Genomic DNA, 6,480 nt, shown 5'->3' on the forward strand with positions numbered 1-6,480 from the left:
ACACGGTCGCACACGTGCACATTCAAAGGCCGCCATGCATGCGCCGCAAGCACGCAAGCGCACCGACATATGCAGTAACACGCAGATGCAGACATGCACACACGCCGCGAACGCTCACACGCGCATACACGCACTCGTGTGCAAGCATATGCAAATGCCGAGGCACTAGCACTCGCACACACTCTTCCCTCGCACGCACACACTCTCTCTCTCCCTCGCGTATACACACGCTCTCTCTCCCTCGCACACACACACTGTCACCCTCGCACCCAAACACACTCTCCCTCACACACACGTACTCTCTCTCCATCCGTCACACACACACACACACACACACACACACACACACACACACACACACACACACACACACACACACACACACACACACACACACACACTATATACGCACCCGCACAATACGGACGCACACTATTCGCACGCACAAGCATCCATGCGCACACAAACACGCACACATTTGTTCGCAATCGTGCATGCTGAAACTCGAAAACACACACTGGCACGCGTATATATATATACGTTCACACGCGCCCACGCATGCACTGCAAGCGCGCGCACAAGCGCACACACACGCAGGCCACGCCGCGAACGCTCACACACGTCGCGAACACTCACACACGCATACACGCACACGCGCGCATGCAAACGCAAATACGGAGGCGCACGCCCGCACACTCATACACAGAGCGCACACGCGCATACAACCGTACCCAGGCACGCTCCCCCCCCCCCCCCAATGCATGCACACGCATAACCACTCTCTACCTTCTCGGCTGCTTCTCAAAAACCTGCGCGGGATAACAGGCTCCAGAACACTCGCTCCACCACTACCTTCTCAATGCCAACTGTAAAACTTGCGTTATGGTTTAAATTTGGCGCTTTTTGAAGTCAATGTGGCCTCTAGCGGGAGGGTGCAAAATGATTTACTCCTGTCGCGGGGCTTCACCGCCCCTCTCTGAGCTGCTTTAACTGCTTTAACGCACCACCAATGTTCCGACTAAGTGCCAAAACGCATATGTTGTATGCGTTTGTTGTACCCTCTTGTTGTAGTCAGATGAAACTTTTTGACCCTCTGCCGATATTCCGAAATATAATATTGAAATAAAATTTCCCATTGAGTAACACTTGTGCGTTCGAAGGAGAATGTCCAGAATTCCTGGACATGCACAAGGCATTGTCGCAAAATCAAAGCAATGTGAAATACAATATGTTACAGCTACAAAGAATATATTTTTGTCTGTAAAACGTAGACGTAAAGAAGGGTCAGCTAGCACTGTTTGAGGCTTCCGTGCAAAACGGAAATGTTTTAGAATAACTGCTTAATTTGCTACAATTTTCAAAACTTGCTATGTTTACGATTTTTTCATCAACTAAACCAATCCATGTAGAATTTTGAAATTTGGTGGACTGTGAGATCTTAACAATTATGTTGAATATTGTTATTGTACCACAAATTACCATTTCTACAATGCGCCACAAATGTGAAGTTTAAAAATATTTTAAATATTTAAAAATATTTAAAAATAAAAAAATTAAAAAAACAGCCATCGTAAACTTTTCTCAAAATCTCGTAAACAGCTGTTCACAGGCACTTGAAAAAGAATATTAAAAAGTAGGTTGCATTATTTTGTTTGCAATGACAATATAGGTGATAGAAATGAGAGCTTCGCCAGATAAGCAGCAAGGTGCTAAGGAAAAGGGACATCGGGGTAAAAAGAACGAACATACGGCCTTGAATTGCCTAAACTTGACCATGATTGCGACAGAAAGTCAGTTTTGTCCTAATGATTAATACATATGAATAAAAGTACGATTAGTACAATACCCATTCGCTTTAATGGAAATAAAGAAGCGCTTGCAAAACCCTCACGTGGCTCATTTTATTAAACAGCATGTGTGCACAACTTGCAGCGTAGATAATTTATTCCTTGTGTTAACGAAGGTTTGTATTTCTTTGTGGGGCACAGAATTAACGGCTAACTCTCTGGGAATGTGCACAGGTAACATAATGTACGGCAGGTAAATGCCTCTAAAAATGTGCTGGTCATTATACAGGGTGTTTCAGCTAACTTTAGTCAGTGTTTAAAACTATGCCGATGCACCCAAACACGACGCGACGAAATGCATGGTGCTCACTTTGGTACTATGTAGTGTGTCACGCTATATTTTGTATTTTGGTGAATAAGATAATTAGCTAAGAATAATTAACCAACTTCTGAAGCAATGAAGTTAGGTAAGAAATTCAAATTAGAAAGTTGTAGAGCGCTTTACAAAGCGTCCGACTAAGCAGTTTCTACCTTTTATTAAGTATTAGTGTTTTTCAGCTTACTGCGGATGCCCGCAAAATACAAAAAAATACCGCATCTGAAAATCTAACAAACATTGACACCAAGACAACGTAGGGGAAATTTCTTGTACTTACTGAATGAATTAAAGAAATGAGAACTTCATGTAAATGAAAGTAGTTGAAAAAACGACTTGCCGCAGGTGGGGCACGATCGCATGTCTTCGCATTACGCGTGCGATGCTCTGAACAAATGAGCTACCGCGGTGCCGTTTTCCCATCCACTTTCTTGGGTATTCGTGTTTCCTACTGGAACCCTGAGAGTGTTACCCAGAGTCACAACTCACAAACCTTGAGGGCGGATGCTGAACATCCTTTCTGCCGCAGGCGTCACCACTACGTGATCTTTTTGGTTGAGGACAACTGGTCAATAAACCCCCGCCTGCTACCTGAAGGCATCAACGTTGCCGAATTCGAGACCCTCGTTGGTTGTGGCTCTGGCTAACACTCTCAGGGTTCCAGTAGGAAACACGGATACCCAAGAAATTGGATGGGAAAACTGCGCCGCAGGAGCTCATTTGTTCAGAGCATCGCACGCGTAATGCGAAGGTTGTGGGATCGTTCCCCACCTGCGGCAAGTTGTTTTTTCATCCACTTTCATTTCCATTAATTTATCATTTCTTTAATTTATTTAGTAAATACAAGTGATTTCCCTTGTGTTGTCCTTGGTGTCAATGTTTGTTGGCTTCTTATGATGTATGTTTTTTTTTATTTCGCGGGCATCCGGAGTAAGCTGAAGAACACTAATACTTAATAGCTAGAAAGGTAGAAACTGTCTAATCGGACGTTTTGCAAAGCGCTCTACATCTTTATAATCGGGATTTTTCGTCTAACTTCGTTGCTTCAGAAGTTGGTTAATAAATTTTGACGGATTATCCAATTAGGCAAAATACAAAAACAGCGTGACACACTACATATAAAAGTGAGCAACATGCATTTGGTCACGTCGTCTTAGGGCGCGTCGGCATAGTTTTAAACTCTGGTTAAAGTTTGCTGTAACACCCTGAATAAACGTCATTATATAACCTAAGATGCGGTGGTGGGAGTGGCGTTGGTGTTGGTTAGGGCAGGGTTAATTGGCAGGTAGTTCCAGCCGCCAGCTGGCTAAAACAACCAAAGCTGAATTTCTGTCGCAATCATGGTCAAGTTTAGGCAATTCAAAGTCGTACGCACGTTCTTTTTACCCCGATGTTCCTTTTTCTTAGCCCCTTGCTGCATTCTGGCGAAGCTCTCGTTTCTATCACCTATATTATCATTACAAACAAAATAATTCAACACGTTCTTAATTATTCTTTTTCAAGCGCCTGTGAACAGCTGTTTTCGCGATTTAGAGAAAAATTTGCTAAGGGGTTATTTTATTTTCAATTTTAAATAGCGTTCGTTTTCATCGAAACTTCACATTTGAGACGAATTGTAAAAATAGTAATTTGTGATACAGTAACAATATTCAACAGGATTGTTGAATAGGTTAAGGTCTCACAGTCCACCAAAGTTCAATATGCTACAGGTATTGGTTGCTTGATGAAAAATCTTATACATAGCAACTTTTGAAAATTGTAGCAAATTAAGCAGTTATTCTAAACTTCCGTTTTCCATGGAAGCCTCAAACAGTGCTAGCTGACCTTTATTTAGCTCTATGTTTTACAGAGAAAAATATATTCTTTGTAGCTGTAACATATTGTACTTCACATTGTGGTGAATTTGCGACAATGCCTGTGCATGAAATAGGCGCCCCCATACTGAAGAATTTCGCAATTTTTTTCTCCTAAAATATTAATTTGGCAAAGAAGCTACGTTCACTTTCGTGCTACCGAGTGATATGCTCATAAAATATTAAAAATTTAATGGAATCTAGTATATCAATTCTTTGACCCATGTTGTTCTCTCGTGACAAACCCTGGCCTTCAGACCCGAGCACCTGCGAAGCAACAGAACACGGCGGCGGCCAGACCTATGACGCAGCAGAGGGTGCCAAGAATCCCTGGGTCCGGACAGGCCGCCATTGGAATCTGAACCTGGCAACGTTTAACGCTAGAAGGTTATCTAGTCAGGCGAGTCTAGCAGTGCTGTTGGAGGAATTAGAGGGCAGTAAATGGGATATAATAGGGCTCAGTGAAGTTAGGGGGACAAAACAAGCATATGCAGTGCTAAAAAGCGGGCACGTCCTGTGCTACCGGGGCTTAGCGAAGAGACGAGAACTAGGGGTTGGATTCCTGATTAATAAGGATATAGCTGGTAACCCACAGTAATTCTATAGCATTAACGAGAGGGTGGCAGGTCTTGTTGCGAAACTTAATAAGAGGTACGAATTGAAGGTCGCACAGGTCTACGTTCCTACATCCAATCATTACGACCCGGAAGTCGAAAGCTTATATGAAGACGTGGAATCCGCGATAGGTAAAGTCAAAACAAAATACACTATACTGATGGGCGACTTCAATGCCAAGGTAGGCAAGAAGCAGGCTGGAGACAAGTCAGTGGCGTGCTATGGCATAGGCTCTAGGAATAACAGGGGAGAGTTATTAGTAGAGTTTGCAGAACAGAATAATATGCCAATGAAAGAAACGCCAATGTATGAAAGCCTCTAACCCTACAGATAGAATAGAAGTCGGAGAACTTTCGAAGTTAATCAACAAACGTAAGACAGCTGACATAAGGAAGTATAATATGGATAGAATTGAACGTGCTCTCAGGAACGGAGGAAGCCTAAAAGCAGTGAAGAAGAAACTAGGAATTGACAAGAATGAGATTTATGGGTTAAGAGGCAAAGCCGGCAATATCATTACTAATGTGGATGAGATAGTTCAAGTGGCTGAGGAGTCCTATAGAGATTTATACAGTACCAGTGGCACCCACGATGATAATAGAAGAGAGAATAGTCTAGAGGAAGCTGAACTCTCCCAAGTAACCTCGGAAGAAGTAAAGAAAGCCTTGGGAGCTATGCAAAGGGGGAAGGCAGCTGTGGGGGATCAGGTAACAGCAGATTTGTTGAAGGATGGTGGACAGACTGTTCTAGAACAACTGGCCACCCTATATAAGCACTGCCTCATGACCTCGAGCGTACCGGAATCTTGGAAGAACGCTAACATTATCCTAATCGATAAGAAAGGGGACGCTAAAGACTTGAAAAATCATAGATCGATCAGCCTACTGTCCGTTGCCTACAAACTATTTACTAAGGTCATCGCAAATAGAATCAGACACACCTTAGACTTCTGTCAACTAAAGGACCAGGCAGGATTCCGTAAAGGAACTCAACAATAGACCATATCCACACTATCAATCAGGCGATAGAGAAATGTGCGGAATATAACCAACTTTTATATATAGCTTTCATTGATTACGAGAAAGCGTTTGATTTAATCGAAACCTCAGCAGTCGCGGAGGCCTTACGGAATCAGGGTGTAGACGAGCCCTATGTAAATGTACTGAAAGATATATATAGCGGCTCCTCAGCCACCGTAGTCCTCTATAAAGACAGCAACGAAATCCCAATAAAGAAAGGCGTCAGGCAAGGAGATAGGATCTCTCCAATGCTATTCACAGCGTGTATACAGGAGGTATTCAGAGACCTGGATTGGGAAGAATTGAGGGTAAGAGTTGATGGAGAATACCTTAGTAACTTGCGATTCGCTGATGATATTGCCTTGCTTAGTAACTCAGGGGACCAACTGCAATGCATGCTCACTAAGCTGGAGATTCAAATCAGAAGGGCGGGTCTAAAAATTAATCTGCAGAAAACTAAATTAATGTCTAACAGTCGCCGAAGAGAACAGCAGTTTACGATAGGTAGCGAGGCACTGCAAGTGGTAAGGGAATACATCTACTTAGGACAGGTAGTGACCGCGGATCCGGATCATGAGACTGAATTAATCAGAAGAATCAGAATGGGCTGGGGTGCGTCTGGCAGGCATTCTCAGATCATGAACAGCAGGTTGCCATTATCCCTCAAGAGAAAAGTCTGTAACAGCTGTGTCTTACCAGTACTCATGTACGGGGCAGAAACCTGGAGGCTTAGAAAAAGGGTTGTACTTAAATTGAGGATGACACAACGAGCTATGGAAAGAGGAATGATGGGTGTAACGTTAAGGGATAAGAAAAGAGCAGATTGGCTG

This window comes from Dermacentor variabilis, unplaced genomic scaffold (genome assembly GCF_050947875.1).
Source record: "Dermacentor variabilis isolate Ectoservices unplaced genomic scaffold, ASM5094787v1 scaffold_13, whole genome shotgun sequence".
Lineage (NCBI taxonomy): Eukaryota > Metazoa > Arthropoda > Arachnida > Ixodida > Ixodidae > Dermacentor > Dermacentor variabilis.